Source organism: Melospiza melodia, chromosome 4 (assembly GCF_035770615.1).
Source record: "Melospiza melodia melodia isolate bMelMel2 chromosome 4, bMelMel2.pri, whole genome shotgun sequence".
NCBI lineage: Eukaryota > Metazoa > Chordata > Aves > Passeriformes > Passerellidae > Melospiza > Melospiza melodia.
The window spans coordinates 62,725,576-62,747,192 of record NC_086197.1 but is presented as its reverse complement, the minus strand read 5'-3'; the positions used below and the strand labels follow the sequence as shown (position 1 = coordinate 62,747,192).

Sequence of the window (21,617 nt, the reverse complement as noted above, 5' to 3'; positions counted from 1 at the left end):
TTACATATCCATTACTATTACTGGCTTTAGCTAAAAATTTTCCTTTTCTATCTCACGTTAGCTTTGTCAAATTTCTGCAAGTCTCATGGACAGCAAAAGATCTAGAAAATATATTTCTTGAATGGGCATTAATCGTATAAATTTATATTTTTTATAAATTCTTTAGCAGTCTGACATATAACTTAGCTAGACGAGGCCATGCAACTCAATAATTGTTGTGTCACCTAGTCATTTCAAAAAGGAGTAAACTCTTAATATGAGATCAATGCTTAGTGAGTAGTTCTCTGAATTATTTTAGGCAGACAAAACAGACGTTTTCATTGCAATCTAGAACTTCTTCATCCCTCTTAATCCTGACAGCATTACTGTAATTTGTTTTATAGTAAGAAGCAAACCTCTTGAAATAAACTTCCAGGAATGCATTAATTTAAAGAATTATAGTCAGTAGTACTGTGTGTTAGAGGCATATCAATATTACAATAGCCTAGAGATGGATGAGAATTTGATTGGCATCAGTAATGAGAATTAGGGAATTGGAAAGTATACAATAGATAATAAGGAGGGAGAAACAACTGCTTAGGGAATCTACCTATTAGCTAAGAAGGGCTTTGATGCAAAATCAAAGCAATCACAGCAAACTTGCATGTTTCCTGTTATAATGTTCATTTAATCACTCAGCCCACAGCCCGTGAGACCTCAGGCACACTGGGCTCCATGCTGAAGCATGATTGCTTTGCTCACACATAGTGGCCAAACACAGTCACCTCTGGAAGATGCCTGCAGCAACCTGGGAATAAGTTGCACAGAAATCTCTGTCTGTATCCATAATCATAGCAACATGACAATAGATTATTGGCTCTTACTGACCGGAGATATAGAGTTAATCACATCAGACCAGTTATTCTATGTAGCAGAATGATACAGAACTCTACCAAGTGTTATCCAAATCACTAGAAATTCTCCAAATCACTCTCTTCAGTATATTTGCTTATTAGCCTATATTAACAGGCAGCTGTTATACAGGATGGATTGGCAAAATAATGCAGAATTAGCACTTTATAAAAAATATTCATCACAACGAGAATTAATACACACATTAAAATGTATTAGTAGTTCACATCATCCACACATTAATGTAGTGCTTCCTCCCTGTATTATTTGGATTATTCCTTCTGGCATTTTGCATTGTCAAGTCGTATGTTCTATGCCCAGAACACTGTTGTTAATTTTAGTAATCTACATAGATATCTGAAGAGCCCGTACTGAAAATTACTCCCTGGAGAAGATAGTGTTTATCAGTGATGATGAAAGATGTGACAACACTATATGTTTCACTGGTTTGGCAATAAGCATAGTATAGAATTTGCATACCAATGATTTTTGATATTTTCTTATCGTTCATGCAGGGCTTGTATTATCAAATTAATACATGCATTGGAATTGGCTTTTTTCCTATGTTTTCTTTTAGAGTTTCAACAATTTTAAATGAATCTTTTTATACAACATCCTTGTTATTACCTCACTGAACTGTACATATATATACATGTATATATATATATATAAAAATAATCACAATTCCCCCCAAAGTGCATTAAAAAACATTACAACCTAAATTTAAATTGAAAAAACCTTCTAGCTTGAATCTATAATTATTGGTTTTATATGAGGGTGTCTGTTGACTGTAAATTTATTGAATCACATAGGTAGAAAGCAAAATACTTCATTTTGGTAATTTAAAATGTAATTACAAGAAAAAAAGATTAATTTCTATTGGACATTGATTTCTAGGCACTTGCAAGCTTAAAATCTTAAAATATATTTTGGGACTAGAGAACTTTATAATCAATACATTTCAGGACATATTTATCCGTACAAAAAGTCTATTTTGAATGACCATGAACTTGGAAGTCAACAGCACATTCATTAACTCACTGTTTTGCCCAGCAAGACAGCTAAAATTTATCTCATTATAGCATCTAAAAAATATTGAAATGCCTAAATATAGTAATGTATTAATTTTGATAAGCAAAAGAATATCTCTTTAAGTTAAGGTGTGTTTTTGGAAGTACATTCTGACCTAATTTATGAGGTGCTCTCCTAGTAAGTTGTCCACTTGTCCAGTTGAAATAGAGATCTTCTAAATCAGGCAGTAAGTATGTGCTACCACCTTGAACAGTTAGCATCTGGCTAAAGAGGAGTAAACCAAAAACGGGAATAAATAGTTGTTTTAAAATTCCTTGGTGACCTTTCAGGGAATCTATGCATTTTAATATAATCCTAGGTATATGATCTGGAAAAGGTATTAAACAATGATGTATATATGATTATATTAAAATTATTTAGAAAGGGCAAAGTTGACAGCAAAGGATTGCAGAAGTGGTTTATGATACTAAGTAACTGAACGATAAAATGACAAAAGAAATTCAGTTTAATCACTGTAAAGAAAAAATATGGGAAAAAGTTTTTTTGTGCATATATTTGAAAATGGGTCCTAAACTAATGTCTTAGAAAAAGCATTAAGGTTATTAAGGTTGATGTTATGAAAACAGTTCCTAGCAGCAATCAAAATTGGGACAAGAAAAAAATATAAAAGAAAATTATAAAGCATTACTGCAATGTTTCACAATTGTGCAATTCCTATGTATCTTGAATGCTGAAGATCTTTCAGGTCTCCCTAACTAATAGAAAAAAGTATGAGTAAAAAAGAAGTATGAAAAGTCTTGTCTATGAAGAGATATTAAATCAATTGAGATTCTGGAAAAAAAAAATTATTGGAGAAGAATATAAGATTGTAGCTGAGAAAGATAAGTGTTATTCATCATTTCCCACAATATTAAACTAAAAAATAATCAAAAGAAGTATTCAAGAACTAGTCTTGAACTAACTGAAATTTGTTTTATTTTTTTTACTCAATGTGTAAATGACTTGTGAAACTTATTGGCAACATGCTGTGCCAATATAACTGCTGCTGCAGTTATTAAGTGATATCAAACAGAAGGATGTAGAGACAAATTCCAGTTCAGAAGCTACTAAACTACAGGGTGTCAGTAGCTGTGAGGTTAAACTGAGTGAAGCATTAATTTATTCTTGCATCCACAATTGATCACTGTCTAACACAAGATCTTGAAGTAGAAGTCTTTTATCTTGCCCATTATCGTTGCTTTTATGATCATTTCACAGTCTGATCAGTTTCTTGAAGTGAGAAAGTTAAGTATTTGACTTGTGCATTTTTGATATGGTCCTGTGCATGAGTAAAATTATTGAACTGAAACCCAGTAAGTTTAGATGGCTCTATCTGCAGACATGAAAAGAACTTGTATCTTGTTTTGGCTATTATTAATTGGATGAAAATCCTAAGTAGTCATAGTGCTATAGACAGTGATAAATAGAGATAAGAATGAAAGACAAGGCCACATAAATGATTAGCAAAATCTTTCCCTTTAGTAACAATCTGAGTACAAAAACTTGATTTTCTTAATATGTGCCATTCAAAAATTGCATATATTGTTGTGGTAAGTACTGTATTCTGATTTACTTTTTAAGAACATCACAAAGCTGAACACATTGAGCTAGGAGAAATTCAAGTTTGTAGAAGTGGCAGATTTTTTTTCTTCCTAAAACTTGCAGAAGAATGACAAAGTACAGCTTCAGAGTTTCCTGTGATTCTATTCAAAGAATTCTTTTCTTGCATGTTTGAAAGGTTTCAGCCTGTGGAGCTGAGAAAGATAAACTAGTATAGACTCAGGTATTCTGTAAGAAAATGTAGAAGTAAAAGACCTATAAGATTGCTATGGCATTTATTCCATCAGTGCAGAATTGTTGCCTGATGTGTACTTCAGGCATTGGACTAGTTTGCCTTGAAAGACTGAGCCATAAGTTGATGTACTGCTTATCACAGTGAGTACTATGTTATGGTTTAAAATGGCTATATATTTTAAAACCATTACCCTAATTTACAGTACCATTTCAGCCACATTTCTCTTGGAAACCCATCCTTGCATGTTCATCAAAACCATACAGATTGCTATTCTGGAGGAAAAGAACAGCAACAGATATTAAAAAAATAAAACAATTAAATGTTTCCTATATCTTTATATACTTCTCAACTCTTAACCTTTTAGGAGGAGTTTTAACATGTTATGTTCCTTTTCACTCCGTGTGCATAAGGGATTATGAAATTGAATTTTAAGTTAAGATCTCTTAGTATTTATCTTACTGTTATCAAATCTGGTTGAAGAGGTACAGGAGTATAATATTTTGCTTTTTTGTTTTAAGCTAAAGAAAAAAAATGATGCTTGTGTTATTAACTTTATATGTGCCAATCTGATTGTGATATCTTCCCCAGATTGATGAACACTAACTGATTCTAGCCTATTGCACCTTGCTCTCCTTCACATGCTGATCTGATAAGAGAAAGTAGGCTTCATGTATAATAAAGTCAATCTTTTGTGGGCCTCTTTTCCTATAAACAGCCCAAGACAGAATTTTAATTTAAAAAAATCAATCATCCAGAATAATAGAAGCTCCTGATCCCCAAGGACCTGATCTAGATGAGACAAATCAATAAACCAGTATTTCCTCCAGCAGCATGGAAGACAATAATAGTCACGGTGCTTTCATAAGCAGTGGTTTGTTCAGTGAACAGATCTTTCACATGATTTCTGGGTTTGAAATCAGATCTGTAAAGTTAAATTTTATCAAAGGTTGTAATTTAAAGAATTTTGTGGATTTTCAAATTATTTATTATTTTCACATCTTCCTTTGTAACATGAATATGAAAATTTCCCTCCATAGAAATATGTTAAACTTCATTTTGGTTTAATACCTTTACTGCAGATTTCCTTTGGTACATGAGGATTTTGAGATGCAGCCCGTACCTCAGACAAGAAAAGTACTTTACAAAAAACCTTAAGTCTTCTGTAGGAAGATATCTATGTTTCAGTTTGCATAGAGCAGCAATAGAGCAAAGCACTTTTTACAGTGGCATGTAGTTATAGATAAATTATTTTCCAATATATTATAGAATAGTTGTACATACAACAATTAAGAATTGTTACACATACAACAATTTGGAATAGTTTTATAATGGAACTTCAAATAAAAAAATTCTCATAACTACTGTCCTTGAAAGATCAAAGGGGCTCACAGAATAATATAAATTGAAGACAACTGTATGGTTGTAAGCCATGCAAAAGATAGCACTGAATTGAGATATATGTACATAATGGCTGGATTCAATGATCTTGGAGGTTTTTTCCAGTCTTAATGATTATATGATTACTTCCAATACTTATGATTATTGAACATTAATTCTGGCATTCCCAATAGCCCATGAGATAATTTTTTTTTCTGGATCTAAATTCCTTGTTAAGAGACAGTGCAAGTATTGTGCTTTTTATTTATTATCTCTCTTCAACACATCCATAGGCTGTCACCTAGAGATGTGCATTGCACTGTGCTGTTTGCATTAAAAGTGTCTTCAAGAGTTAATAATTAATGGGTTCAGGCACAAACATTTTCTGCAGTCTTCACCTTATTCCAAGACTGTTCAGTTTTCTGCCAATTTTAAAAAGTTCACACACCAAAAAAAAAAAAAAAAAAAAAAATAAATGATAATGATTACAGTAATGAATATTTAGAAAGATATATGGAATAAATAAATATGTTCTTCAATGGCCAGTGAAAAATCCAGGTTTTATTTACTTATTGGAGTCTTTACTTATTCCACACCTAAAATTTCAACATACAAATTCTGGGCATGCAGAATTCTTCAGAGAATTCTTAAAATGCTATATAGTTTGCACAGCATATCTTTGTCTATACAAATCCTGATTTTCAGATCAAATAGAAGGGAGAAAATTTTTTAAGCTGCCTTTATTGCCATGCCAAAACCCTCATCTCCAAGGACTAGTATAAAGCTGAACTTGTCAATTTGTAATTAAATCTTATAGGATACAGCAGTGATACTCGTTAAAGAAAAGGCCTTTTATAGTCTGCAATCTTATTTTCAACTAACAGGATGACACAAAAGTCACATTTCACAGAAGTTTTATGTCTGTTATTTCATGCTGGAATAATGCTGCACAAACTAATTAGCCAGTATAATAGTGTCAGGGTATACTCAGAGAAAAAAATGGATCTGGCAAAATACCTCTGACTTTCTAATATTTATAATGACCTGTGTATTACTGAGACAATATTCTTACACTTGAAGGGTTAGTCTTTTGCAGTGCCAAGAAATAAATCTTATTTAGTCTAAGACACTCAAAATCTCTCAGTCTAAAGCACTTAGATGATACATAATTAATGCAGGATGATGTAGCTACCATTTCACAAATCACTTTTGTTTTTTAACAGTTAGAAACAATGGCCACAGTTCTGGAAAAACCAAATCTGGAAAAAAGCTAGTAAAATTAAAGACAAATATCATTACAACGTAAGTCCTTCAGTTAATTCATCCACTGAGGTAGATAGAATGCAATAAACGAGATAACACAATAAGTTTTTCAAGGAGTTGAATTAAAGCAGCAATGCACTGAGGGTAGCAAGAAATGTGACAGCAGTGGGCTGAAGTTTGGGCAGGAAATTCATCAGTGCATTACAAAGGTTTTTCATATCCATGAATACTTATAAGCATGGCATGTGTTTTTTGGTGGCTTTTTTTTTTTTTTTTTTTTTGCTGTTGTTAGGGGTTTTGGTTTTTTTGTGTTTTTTGGAGGGTTTTTTTGGTTTTTTTGTGAGTTCTTTTGTTTTGGTTTGATTTGGTTTATTTGGGTTTTGAGGGGGTTTAGGGAGTTTTAGGGATTGTGTTTATTGGTTTCTTTTTTGTCTTTTTGTTTGAAAGACAACTCATAGAGGAATATAATGGAAAAAGACAAGAAAATGGAAAAGAAAGAAGATTGAAAGAGTAATGAAGGATTTGAAGGCAGGTGAATTTACTGCTTTAAATTTATCACAGAGTTCTAACTCCCAGAAAACTTCTTTCTTCAGATTCTTGTAGATTTGCAGGTAGCTAAGATATGTAGAAACTTTTACAGGCACGATGAATGTTTGTAAAGCACGCCTATCATTCAAATAAATGAATAAAGATACTACTGGATTATCAGAAAACCACCAATTCTTGCAAGATCTACTAAAATGAAGTCATAATATTGGTACATTTTTACAATAGCAAGTGAGTTTCAAAAATTAGAAAACTAAATAAAATGTGTAGGAAACTGTCACATGTAAATATTTGTCCTGTGACTACATGACTTTTCTAGGGAGTTGCAAAGCTCTTCATATTGCTGCATCCCTGTAAGCAATCTCAGTATCTGTAAGTATGAATGGAAAAAAAATTCACACAGATCCCGACCACTAGCTCCTCTTTTGTAGTCAGTGTGGAGAACTTTTTCAGTCCAAATCTGTATATCATTTGGATATTTAAATTGCCGCTCTCTTATCATGACGAGGAATTTTAGACTTTTATCAAAATATCAACATATTTATATGACAATTTCTGCTACTAGAAAGCAGTGGCAACTTTTCCCTTTTTAGATATTTGATACTGTTTTAGCTGGATGACTATTCCAGATTCACATTTAAAAAACCTGTATTTTTATGCATTCAGAAAGGACAGCCCGGTACATTAATTAATGTTAAAGAATATTTACAGTAGGATATAAACATTCTTTTCAGCAGAGGCCAACAAAACAAGTTATAAAAATGAAAAAAAAATTATAGCAGTTTTTAACTATAGAATTATGAGTTATGGAGTAGGTATTTTACTTCATTCAGCAGGAGGTTAATATCTTCATGTCTTTAAAAAGAAAATCAGGCTTAAAGAAATTAGAAAATTGAAATATTACTGTGAAATTAATTTCTACAACTAGGACTGAAATTGTAATTTCCAAATCTACTTCTGATGTTCTAAAGCGCTCAGAAAATCATGTACATGTTTTAGCTTTAGTAATGTAGTTAGGACAGATTAACTCCTTGTGCCTAGTTTGCTTTACTTTTCATGCAGTACATGAAAATTAACACAGCTGGGATAAGAAAATTAAAAAAAAAAAAACAAAAAACCAAACCATCAATGAAAGAGAGAAGCATTGAAATAATATCTGTGATATTTAGGCGACATGTCCCAGATTAAAAATGGAAGTAAAAATGTTAGACAAAAATGTTTTCATCTCAGAAGGAAAAACATTATGAATTACTGTGTATAGATTTTTTAGTATTCAGGAAGGTTATCATCTTTAGCAATAGATGCTCAAAAGCCAACTAAGACAGAATGTATAATATCTCTAAAGGAGAAAAAATGTTGGCTTTTCATGCCATGCAATTTCCTGTTCATGCCTGACTTGCAAATCTCTAAGTAAATGGACATGTTTCAGTTTTGTGTTCTTGAAAAAGAGTGATGAATTTAACAATTTAATGATAATTATGTCTCTATAAATGCTTTTAAATTTGTCACCAGTACTTATTAGATGGAAACACAAGGTTGAAGTTCCTAGTTTAACTTACAAATTTTTCATTTAAATACTGTGAATTCTAAATTATTGATTTAATAATCTATCTTTCATAAGGCCTTAATAAGTACTGATATATAAAAAAATTATAATTTAACTGTGGAAGTGATGGCGAAGGAATTCTTAATCCATGCAGTTTAAGGTTTTTCCTTTGGTCTACAGTATACTGTTATTTTAAAGTGGAAAGAAACTACTTCCATTTGGTTTGTGCTTCATCCCTGTATAGAACATGAACTTCTCGACTGAAAAAAACCAATTAATTTCTGGACATATTATGCAGATATAAAGACTGCAATAAAAAAATCATAATAAAAAACCCCAAACAAACAAAAAAAACCTCCCAGAAATATTGATCTTATAATATATTTTACTTGTCCTTTATTGCATTAATTTCATATCTTGTATAGGGAAATGGAAGCATAATAAAGCATTTTCTAATACCCCCACTAGGACAAGAAATGTAATTTGCAACAAAAAATATATTTTGAGTCAATGTAACCTTTATCCATTGAAAGCATGCTGATTGACTTTTAGGAAAAAAATGCTTTATTTCCAAATTAAAAGATTATTCATTTCCAGGGATCAGGACTGCAGGAAGTTTTTAGAACAGACTTAGGCTTGAATAAGTCTACACCAAAAGGAGTAGATTTATCTCTGCAGCTCTGTAGCACATCCCCCTGACCCCAGAAAGAGGACCCAGTGACAAAGCAAGAAATTGAGTCTATAGTAATTGCTACAAAAAAGCTTTGCTAGCGGATACCAAAAAATTAATTAGGAATCTTGACGGAATAATTAGTGGCTATTCAGTGGCTAATCAGAGGTAGCATTAAACTATCCATTGAATGACTTTTATCTATCCACATGGTATTAAATAAAGATCAGCTTTTCCAGAATAATACTAGAAAAGATAATCTGGTGTAAAATCTCCTGAATAGCTGTAGATTTCAGACCAAGTTTTTGATAGAAACAACCTGTCTGAATCAAACATGTTCCACCCAGGAACATGGTTCTGATGACCCTTGAGTATGACCTACTCCCAGTGGAGAGCAATTTAATGCTCTACTGCACATAGAACAGTATATATGAATACTGGGGGGCTGGGAGAACCCAAACAGATTAATTACTGACAGGTACATTTGAATGTGACTGCTTCTTAGCCGCTTGTCTGCAGCCAGGCAAGATTGTTTCACCTGTTAGAGAAACATGGCAGGCTGCCTGTGCAAGCTCTCTTTAGGCAAACGGCCTCCATTGTGCATTAGAGGGAAAATCCCCCTATTATTTAAGGAAATGTGACAGCAGTGGAGCTGAAGTTTTGGCAGAAAATTCATCAGTGCGTTACAAAGCTTTTTGCCTTCTACAACTTTCACCAGCCTCTTTCCACTCTTTTATCTGACAGCTCAAATGCCTCAGGGTTGTGGTCATGGCAAAGGTCAAGATGATAACAGCAGGACTGTAAAAAGAGATTCTTTCAGGGGGAGAAGCTGCCATACACAAACAAGGTTATTGAGCACAAGACAAGGAGATGAAAGCTCACATCTCAAAAAAAAAATCAAATTAGTTACCATTACTTCCGAAAAACCTTTAAGAATCTTAAAAAATTATTTAGAACTCTTACATACTCTCTGAAACCTAATACAAGCAAGGAAATTATCTGTTATAACATAAATATTGGAAAGCCTCATATGTTGGGAACAATTGCAAACATGCATAAATAATAAGTAGTCTTTGTTTAGAAAAAAACCCATGACAGTTGCAAACTATTAATTTAAAATATAATAAAATAATGTATTGCTTATACCAAGATGGCTTAATTCATATACAAATGTGTGTTTTACTGAAGACTAATTTACTTCAGCACGATGCTTAATTAAATAAGAACCTGAAAATGTGTATATCTGTTATTAAAGAAATTTGCAATGTTATAGTGGTTGAGTTTAAAGCTAAGAAGTTTGCTATGTCTTAAATTACTTATCATCAGTGGTAGCAATGAGGTGAATTTGGATTACCTGTCACAATGTCCAGTTGTCCTCTTATCAGGTCAAGGAACAGGTTGACTATCTGATTAAAAAAGCCACAAAGAAACAAATGAATCTTAACTTCCTATTTCATCAAATAATAATTTTTAAACATACACATATTCAGTGTGTGCAAGGAATAAAGGAATTTAACAAGTATGAAATAGTTTTTGTATGTACATTCATTCAGATATGAATTTGACAATGGACCAAAGTGTCCATTGTCAGTACTTGGTTCCTATTAATATGCACACATCACATAAAAAATATACTTGAAAGCAACTCACCCAGTAAAAATTGTTAGGCTCAAACACCAATGGTTTTAAGTAATGGTGTAGTTGTACCAACATCTTTCATTCTCCAGATTGTATAATAAAATGCATTATTCAAACAAGAATGGACTGACCTCAGAGAGATAAATAGTCTTTGTTTTTAAACTGGTTTTATATGATTCATTTTTCCAAATAATCCCCACACATATACATACCTACCAAATATGCTGCTGGATGAGATAAATAACATCACGTTTAGAGACCTGAGATCTTCTGATCTTCATTTATAGATTTCATACAGGTATTCTGGGTGAGATGTTTAAATTGGGAAGCTTGGATGAAAAATGATGTATGATTTTTTTCAACATACATCTGTGTTGTTCTGTATTGTTATGACTAGTATTAAGGAGACCATCTAAGGAAGTATATCCCATTATTCCATCTTTATCTAGCCTACATGCAGAACACAGAAATATTAATAATATTAATAATATTAAACTATTAACAGTGATTTTAAAGTTTGAAATATTGTCATAAACTATTTCAGGCAAAATAGATGATTTTGCAGAAAGAAACTGAATTAATTTATCTTGAAATGTATTAGCAAGAATTGGTTTCTACTGCACTGTCTGCAAAATATGTTATCTTAATTTTATATGTAATACTTCAATATCTGTACAATCTAAATGAAACTCTTGGAAAACAGCAGAGTGACCATTACTGTTAGAATTTGCTGAGAAATGCTTATCAAATATTTAGTTGCCTTAGACTTTACAATCAGTGATGGCACTATGCAGATTGATTAGGCCTATCTAGTTGTAAAAGTTATAACAAATGCATGTTGCTTTCAGTGCATTTATCTCATCTGCAATATCTTATTTAACTTTTTCGTGGAGCTGATTCTTTCTATGAAATACTTGAATAAAACACAATTGTATACATGTTCTGAAATTCCTGGAAATGTATTTCAGATAGTTAAATATTCTAAAATTAAAAAATTCAGAATGTACCTTGCTTGCCCTTGAGTTTCAATAATCTATTTTCACAGTGCACATTTTATGCTGAGTAGACTAAAATGTGTTTAAAGAAGGAAAAATTATAAATGTTTATATTTGTTAGCATTTGTACATATAATACAGATATTTATAAATCCCTTAAAAAGATTTTATTTTGCCATATGTGTCACATAACACACCTTCTTACATTATATTGGCGAGATCCTTAGTTTTATGCCAAGAAATATTTTGGGAGGATCCCACACTAATAAAAAGCAAGATATTTTCCTGCAGATGTTACGTGCATTTCTGTATCTGTGAATTGCTCTACCTCTGTTTTTCTATCTACCTTTATATTTGCGTATGTAGAAGCATAAGCGTGTATGTAACTAATTTCAACAGGATGTGCAAAAAGCAAGGGACTGTTATTCCTCTCCTTTTCCTGTCATCATTAACATGGCTCAGAATGGCACACAGTTTCCTGATGAGCAGTTTATGCACACTCATTCCACTCACTGAACATACCATTACCAGCTTTGGAGATGCATGAAGCTGATTTCTTTGGGCACCACGACATACTTATGTGGATTAAGCTAATATGCCCTAAATCACTCTTTTATGTGGTCAACGGAGAGCAGACGGCCTACACTATCACTGACTCAAGAATTTGAATATTTCCCCTTAAATCTTGGGTTACCAGAAGACAAGAAAACAATAGACAAGACACTTTTTTTAAAGGTAATCAGCAAAATGGAAACAATGGCAAGCAAAAATCTGAGAATCAAGGAGGGTTCTCTTGGAAAGAGAACATGAAGGAAAAGGCAGCAGAGAGGAGAGATGGCAGGGAACCTGATCCCCTGACTACCTCCAGTGTGAATGCAAGGAGAACTGGTCTTCACATCTCGAAGATAACAGTTTCTGATATATTAGTGACGCAATGAACTATCCTTCTAACATACCCACCAACAGAAAAAGTAAAATTATAAAAATAACAAAAGAAATGCCTGTAAACCTCCTCAGTCCCAGTGAAGGGAAAATACACCTAAACCTCTTAAACTTAATTTCTATTTGAGCAGTCGTATGCCAGAGAGAAACATTTCCAGTTTGTAGAGCAGTGTAATTTCAAGGACAGAAAGTGTTTATTTTATTAAAATAAAACAAACATAGTCTAAGTATTTACAATATTATGCTCTCATGACTAATGCTGAAAGCGTGGCTAACTGTAATGCATACTTTAAAAAAGGATTAATTCAAACTTAAAATTCATGTAAGAAATATTATTTAGATCAAAATTAGGACTTAAAGAATAAATCATCATTAAAGTGACAACAAATTATATTATATAGTGAGGTAATTCTCCAGTGATTTTAACATGTCCAATAATACACTGCAATAAAAAATAAGACTCAATTATCAGAAGAACTGCTATTTGTAGTGAAACCTTGACCCTATTTGAAGATGTTTTAGTACAACTTTTAGAAAAAATTAAAGATGACAGAGTCATAAAATACATAAGCTCTGGCAATTTGTTGGAGGAGCCACAATTTTTTATAATTGTCAAATCTTTATTTATATTTGTGGCAATACCATCAATCATAAAGATTCAGCTTGGTATATTTACACATGAATAGGACCTGTTATCACAATTCTTTTCCATTTTCTGCTAGCTGTTAAAAATTAATTTTGGATAAGCATTGTAAGAAACATGTATAACAATACATAAACAAAGATGAAATCTAATTTTGATGCATTTAAGGTATTGCAGGAAGTCACATAACTCTCTGCCTAACAGGACCTCATTCCTCAACTAGAAATAAGATTTTATCGATTTCTCAAAAATAAAAATCTAATTTTATATTTGAAAAACATAGATAGAAGCTAAAACTGGAACCAACATATCCCTGAAAATACAATTCTAGGGTAAAAACGAACTGAACTAGATTCTGTGTTGTTGGGAAAATATGGTAGCAAGAAGCACTTTATTTGGGGAAAAAAAGCCAACGGGCTGGATTAATTTTTTTTCATGCATAAACATGGGAGATGCCAAGGATATCATGGTAATTAAACTTCACAGACTAATAATCCATGGCTGCATGTTGGTGAACACTCTTGTCATGATACATGCAGTATCCATCTGCAAGAGGATGTGAAACTTTTCTTAATCAAATAAAGAGCTGCAGATATTTTGGTTTCAAAGGTCTGAATCATATCAAAAAACATACTGTAAGGTTGTGATAACAGATGAAATTTAAGCTTTATGATGATATGTCTCAGGGAAAAAGAACAACAGCACAAATTTGTGCACATTAAGAAATATTACTGTTCTCTGTCTTTCATATCGTTGTAACTTGTAAATTCTTGTTAGTGCTAAAAGAGTTCAGACAGAGGTCTTGAGGATATGAAGAAGCATAACTAGATTTCTCACTTATGTGAATTCTAATATAAATTTAAAACATCTCAATTTCAAGGTTCAAAAAATAAATGAGGCTATTTCAAGAAAACAAATCAAAAAGCAGTAGAGAGGTAAAATGCATAACTTTTACTCTCTCTCAGGCGCTATGTTCTGCTGTTACATTATGAGAAATATATTTTGTCTTCAGATAAAGTTGTAAAGTCAACTTATTGTCACATCACTTTTTTATTCTTACACATCTGAATAAAAGTTTGAGAAGAACGACTAAAGAGTAGTATTTCTCACACAGGAAAGTAGAAGAAATATAGGCCTTCCTCCCCTGATTTCATTGTTAAAATTTGAAAGACGTAAAGCAGAACAATAGACCGTCATTTTTACAAAAATCATCGTTCAAAGATAGATTGGTCTAGTCAGACTAAGCAAATTACAAGAAACCTGATAGTCTTAAAATGGCAAGAGAAATTACTTCTGAAGATCTCAAAGTGGGTGATCAAACTAACTATACTTATCACAGTTCTTTCTTGAACTATCTGTAAGAAAATGCATCCTTTTCTTTGATGCAATGCTTTAACAATCAAATAACTAAAAAATATTTTTTCATGACTATTTTAAATAAGAGTTTATTAAAGCCATCAATAACTCCCCAGTGTTTCATTAATATCAGTGACCTCACAGGGAGTTGTAACTCATATTAACACACTCCAACATTCATGATTATGCGGTGCTCTTATTTAATATTATGCTAAAGAGAGGTTAGATAGGGTCTCCCTAAAGGTTTAAAACACAATTCTGATAGCGTGTCTATTTTCACAAGTAGTGGGATGATTACAAGTGAATTAGCAGGTCAAAGCAGAGAAGCCCCTACAGCTAAATTGTGTTACATGGCATTATAGTTAATTTGACCATCTGGACTAAGTGCAATCCGCGCTGAGGTTCCACAAGGCCAGCATCTCCCTCTGGGCTGGGGGAAGAGGAGGGAACACGTGGCAGGCAATAGGGCAGGTTCTGGCACCCTGGCTTGCCCAGCCAGGAACAGGGCATCCCTCCCACAGGCACTGGGGCTGCTCCATGGACAGGGTGAGGACCTGACCTGGTGAGGGGAACCGGTGTCTCACAAAACCCCGAAGTACCTTAATTTTCTCCAAATGATGGACTCAGGCTGGGGCTGGGTCAGGACATCAGCCCACAGGCTGGACTCATATGAGACACTTTTTCTCACATATGAAACACTTTCTCACAACTACAGCAAAAACTACACTTGAACCTTTGGTAAGCCCAACAGAGCGAAGCCAGCAAAGAAAGAAGCAATGAAAAAGAATACAAAAAAACCCTAAAGGGATTCAGTAACAAGATACAGTAGCCAAAGAAAAGGCAAGGACAGGAAATTACATCAAGACAAGAAAAAATCTTTGTGGACAGCAAAGGAATGGGCTGTAAAACCAGAAGGCTGGCGACTGACAAATTTGTTTTGGCTTCATATAGAGCATTTCAAATATGATGATTCTCAGTGGTTCGAAAGCTTTATTTTCACGTGAGTGCTTTTTAAACACTGATGTAAGCCACACAATCCCAGTATTTCAGATGCTCCTATCTGCACTACATGAAAAAACAGTGTTCTGCTGGAGTGAGTTTTCCAGTTAATTTTACTCTGAAAGTAATCTTGCTTTGACTTGGCAGTCGCAACCCAACACAATAAATGAGGAAGTTCAGAAGGGTTGTTTCAGAATTGCATTACTGCTCCAAACCAAAATGCTAATAAGGATTGATCTTCTGTCAAATATAAGTGTGGGGAAAACTAGAACAAGTGCTAGACAAACATCCTCATCAACATGACTTTTCCCTGCATTTCTGTTGTAGGGCTATCCCTAGAGAAAGAAGAAATAAGTGATTAACCAGATAGGAATGTTGCAAAATTGAGACCAAAAAATGTAGTAACTTTAAAATAACTATCTTATCCACACAATGAGATATATCTCCTATTCTTCCTATTCTTTTGCTACTATTCAGTTTTATGTCAGCATCATATTTATTTATGAATTTGCATTATAAGTAGCATACATATTAAGAAAAATTACTGTTTCGCTTTCCCTACCTTTTCTTTCCACTTTCTGTTAACAGAGCAAGACATCTACCAGGATAGCCAGGATAGTAATTTAAAAAAATAGTAGATCTTTTTTTAAAAAAAACCAGAACCACAGCTCTATAAACCTAGCATTTATAGAACTACAGACAGGGGGGGTTTTAGTGATTCAGTATGAAAAAGGCCCACTTCTGTATGCTTTATATAATTTCAGAAAAATATGTAGTTAGCTGAATGTGAGACACTTTCTTTCCCCTGAAAAACATTTAGGCAGTTATATAAGGAAGTACAGACATACCACTCCTTGACAGTAAAATAAATTTTCTGACCTCAAGAAAACAGGCCCACAAGCAGATATATATATATTTATTAAAAATTAGGAGCAATCTCATAAATTATAAAGACAGTGTGGCTTTTTGAATGTCATTCCCATAGTTCCATCAGAGAAATTATATCTTGAAAATTCATACATTTCCTATTTAAATTTTTGAGGTTACTTTACTTCAGTTTCTCTCTGAAAACTTTCTCTTCTGCTCCTCTGCCCAATAGTTAAGTATATGTGGGGAGACAGTTGTTGAAAATGGAAAATTGGTGAGAAGAAAGAAAATTAGGCTGGTTTTAGAATTTTTTGTGCTGAAATACCATCCTTGCATCTGGGAGAAGCTAAAAATACTCAGTGTGGAAAATTTCACATATATGTGTTTGCTTTAGGTTGTTTTTTGTCTGCTGAAAATAAATGGAAGTCTCTCAAATCAGATAACAGGATGCTGTTAGAGACTTAAAAGCATTTTTCCCATAGAATTGGCCCTCCTTGTAAGGGAGGAAGAGAAATGAGAAGTTTGGAGATTGTAAAACACATCCTTGTGAAGGATTGTGCTTGTGTCAGACCTTTTTTTTAACGTGAGGTTGGACAGAGCACTTGCACTTTTGGCCCCTGCTAAGTTTGAGTTAACTTAGCAGTGCACGTGTCCCCATTCTGCCAGTGTAGTGATGGAATAAACCTACTTTTTACACTTCAGGTGTGGATTTTGCCCTTCTTTGTTACCTGCAGATATTTGGTTCACGCAGTATATTTTATATTTTGTTACAAAGATTGTGGCTTTCTAGAATTGGATTACATAATAATCGGCATTCCACTTTATGTACATTTGAAAAATATTTTGCAATAAAAAATGTTTTCAACATGTGAAATAATACACAGGTGATTGCCTAAATGAGTTTTAGAAGACAACAGAATCAGGCACAGTGTTATGTATTTCCTAATCAGAAACAGAAAGAAGATGGCTTTTTATCACTGTCTCCATTATCCCTCATTATTTCTAATGATCCCCTCTTTTATTAGTTGTGAAGTCTAACAGAAACTCAATGTAATTTAAAAATTTAATATTGATCAAAGATGGATCCACAGGTGTCTTACTTCACCACCAATAGGTGTAAAAATCTATTTTTACTTGGAACACAATGTTTGCAAAATCTTGGTGCTCTGAAGGGAACAATAGTAGTTCTCTGTGCTTTCTGATGCATCTCTGAGAATCTTTAGAAAGTCTTATAATTGTAATTTCAGTTAATGGCTTCTTGAAAAACTCTTTTTGTTTTACTTAAATTAAGTATAACAATATTCCTAGTTTAAATGTTAGAAAAATTGTACCATACCATGGTAAAATTTGAACCAAAATATTATTTTTCTGAATCTAAAAAAATTTTTCTTTATTGCCCAGCTGAAAATGAAGGGAATTTTTATAATAGAGGGATCACATGCAGGTATATGTTTTACCTGTCTGTTTGCAGTACTATCTTTTCAGATTTCCAATGGCCAAAAAAGATATAATTTAAAAAATTCTACTGAGCAAATAATTTTAGCCAGTTGCATCAGGGAGGGGGAGTGAAAAATGTCAATAACAATAATACTTGTGTAGCTACTAAAAAAGATTGTAAATTAAGTAAAAAATGTTCATCTTGAAATATATCTATTTAAAGACAGTACAAACATTCTGATTCTAAGTATTTTACTTTTTCTATTAATAAACTAGACATCTGTCCTTATATTTGGAATGATTTTTCATTTAAAATTTATTTTAATATTTAAAGCACATTAGTTATATTTAGATAAAAAATAAATAAACAAAAAATATAATATTTTTCTGTTCTTCTCCAAAACTGCCAGCAAATTTATAGATGGAAGCAGAACTAGCCACAGAAATTCAAGAAAAACAACTACAGAACAGGTGCTTTGAAATAATTTTATGAGATACTCACTTTTTTGAGAATGACTTTTGCCTAAGGAAATGCCTGCTTTTCAGCCTGGGGTTAACTACCACTTTAGACAGAGTCTTGTGCTTAATGTTTCTCATTAATTAACTCCAGGCATATCCTGTGGGAATATTAGGTTCCTAGACTCTCATTAGTCAACAGAGCGAGGATAGAGTATTTGGTCTTCAAACTGTTTTGCAAAGGAGGCCACTTCTCTTCAGAGCAAGATTATTGCCAGCCAACAAAGAACATCTGCTTTCTAACAGAGCATACAGTTCCCTAATGTCCAGCTTTTGAAACCTAAAATGGAATATAGCTTCCTTTATACACCTGAAAATTGAGAAAATTTAGTATTTTCGTATTGAACTGCCTGTACTTTTCAGAAACATCAAAAATCTTTTCCCACTCATCAAATTTATTCTGCAATATTAGTGTATACAAAAAAGATTTATGAACCTCCAATCCCAGTCAAACATACTTGTAGGGTTTCAGCCAAGCTGATAGAATATGCAGATTTGTCTATATTACAGACAATTTTTCAAAATCCTCAAAAATTATCGAAACAAGAATTACAGGTATTAACAAAAATGTGTGCAGATAATTCAGAGATGACAGCAGTATTTCTGTACATCACTGGCACATTTTCTCATAAACCGTTAATGTTCTAAATTCCTTACAGACTCATTTTGTTAGTTTTATTCCTGTATAAGAAGCTTTTTGTATTCTGCATTCAAATCCCAGATGGAATGGAAGAAATTCTTAAATCTCAAAGCTTACTGGACATGAAGAGAAAATAGCACATCTCACACAACCAGCTAGGATAATGTGGATGTATTTATGCACGTAGACACAGATGATTAAATATAATTATCTATCTAGACATCAGCTTCATCTCTCATAGTTCCAACATTTTAATTGGAATTAAGACACATGAGACTGTGCTTTATTGATTCATTAACAACTACATCAAGAGTACTGTCAAGCATAAGGCTAAAGTTTGCATACTTCTAGCCTCCTGAGAGATTTATTATTCAATCACTTCTAAAAAACACAGTGTAGGTCATTATTACAATATGGCATAGAATTATTGCATACATCTTAGAGAAATAACAACTTTGGAAAGTCTTCCAATTGCTGAAAACAATTCTTAGGGTGGAAGATGGCAAGTGATAGAAAAATTCGGGTGACCAGACTCTCGGAGACACAGAGCTGGCAGGCCCCAGGTTTTAACAGGCTTAGACTGTGAGGGTTAGAAACCACATGGCCTTCTCCAGAGCTCTGCCTGGGATTTGGTAAAGACGTACCGCTAACTAACTGTGGACTTTTGGACTCTGCCATTATTTCTGTTATCCCCTGCTGTCTAATATGTTTATGTCTCCCTGTGTTCTCATTTAACACTGCTCTATTTACTTATTACTCCCTTTTGCATTGAAAAAGCCCATGATTATCAGACAACCTCAATGAAACAGATGCTTTCACCTACAACTATTTTACAGTCTTTTTTACTGAATTCCAGATTACCCATCTGCCCTTTTGACTTCCACCTATTACAAAAGCTCAACACAAAGCCACAAAAAGAACATAATTCTTTGTTCAGCAGAGGAGACAGTTGCTTCTGTCTCTTCACGAACAACTTATGACCCCATGATCATCCACCCAGTTATTGCTCCCATTTTACTACCTCTCCAAAGTCCATTATTGCTTTCTCAGTACTCATACCCAACAGACATATAGTCTGTTAAGCTTTCTATCTGTTATGCAAACACTGACATTTATCATTGACTCACTTACTTGAGAAACAAAGAAAGCACCATTTTTCTCTATTTCTGTAGATGCTTTCTTATATCCCATTAACAAGCTAATTCCTTCTGGATGCCTAAGGAGCAGACTTAACAATTTCAGTTTTCTGCCTAGAGCTCCTTTGTGCCTTTTTCCCTCCACATGTGTCAACCATAGGCTCACTTAGTGAACCCCTTCTTTACCTTATCTCATCCAGACTTTGTATTGCCTTTCTGAATCCAAGACTTCTCCTTGAAATTTCCTTCACTTTTTGAAATATTTTTATCTAATACTTTCTTAAATTACCTTACCCTTCATTTTTCCTTTCCAACAGGAAAGATGTTTAGAGAATTCCACATATAATCCATGAATTAATGCAACAAAATATACTTTGCAGAAGAGGTATTTTGATTTAGTTACCTTTCAGTAGACTATTGTTTTGTTAATGCTGTCTTTTTTACTGTACTGATTTTACAGGAAAGCCATTTCCCTCATTGATTTGACAAATCAGTCTTGAAGCAATGCTTTTAATTACTCTGTTTGAAAGAAAAAGCCTGAAGTGTCTTTATGCTATAACACTGTAGAAGCAACATGATGAACAATAGTAAAAAAAAAGTAAAATCACTGAAACACTGTATAACTGTATAGCTAACATGAAAGTAATTTTGTATTAGGAATTGCAAAATGTCCCTGAGTAAGGCATTCTGAAATTCATATCTTAAGTTATTGCAGAATGATTTATCTTTTTCAAATGCCCCAGTTTCTTATCTTTGCTTAGGAAGAGCTTCAGGACTTGCTTTGTTTTACTTCTTTTTAACATCAACAGCTACCATAAGAATGATAGTTCAGCTAACCATGTTCACTCATTTCTAGGTCTAGGAGAAGGAAAGGATATTTATACATCTGGGTCCTTTCTGTTATTTCTTCCAATCTTGGTTTTATTCATTCCATCAGACCTCTGTTAATCAACACAAAATCCATCTGCGTAGCATACTGAAATTCTCTTTCTATGGCACCCCACATATAAAAAAGTAGGATACCTGTCGCAGACATTTTTCACAGAAATCCTTTCTTTCAGATTTCTGCATCTTCTGGGAAGCAAGGGCCCCAGAACGAGAATGTAAACAATTGTTATCAGCTGCTGTGATATGCAATAGGATGCACCTGTGATTGGTTCATGTTCCCATGTTTATAATTAAGAGCCAATCACAGGGCAAGCTCTCAGGAACACAGGGACAGAGAATTCTTTTGTTTTTAGATTCTTTTCTTTCTTATTCTTAGCTTAGCTTAGCAAGCCTCTGCAACT

General features: G+C 33.3%; 1 protein-coding gene across 1 annotated transcript in view; it reads right to left on the bottom strand.

The window, feature by feature from the left end:
* MGAT4C (MGAT4 family member C) overlaps positions 1 to 21,617 on the bottom strand; it is a 326,605-nt gene that overhangs the window by 163,346 nt on the left and 141,642 nt on the right. Inside the window, 1 exon segment of the mRNA XM_063154937.1 lies at positions 10,514 to 10,565. The gene's annotated coding sequence lies outside the window, so the exon portion shown is untranslated.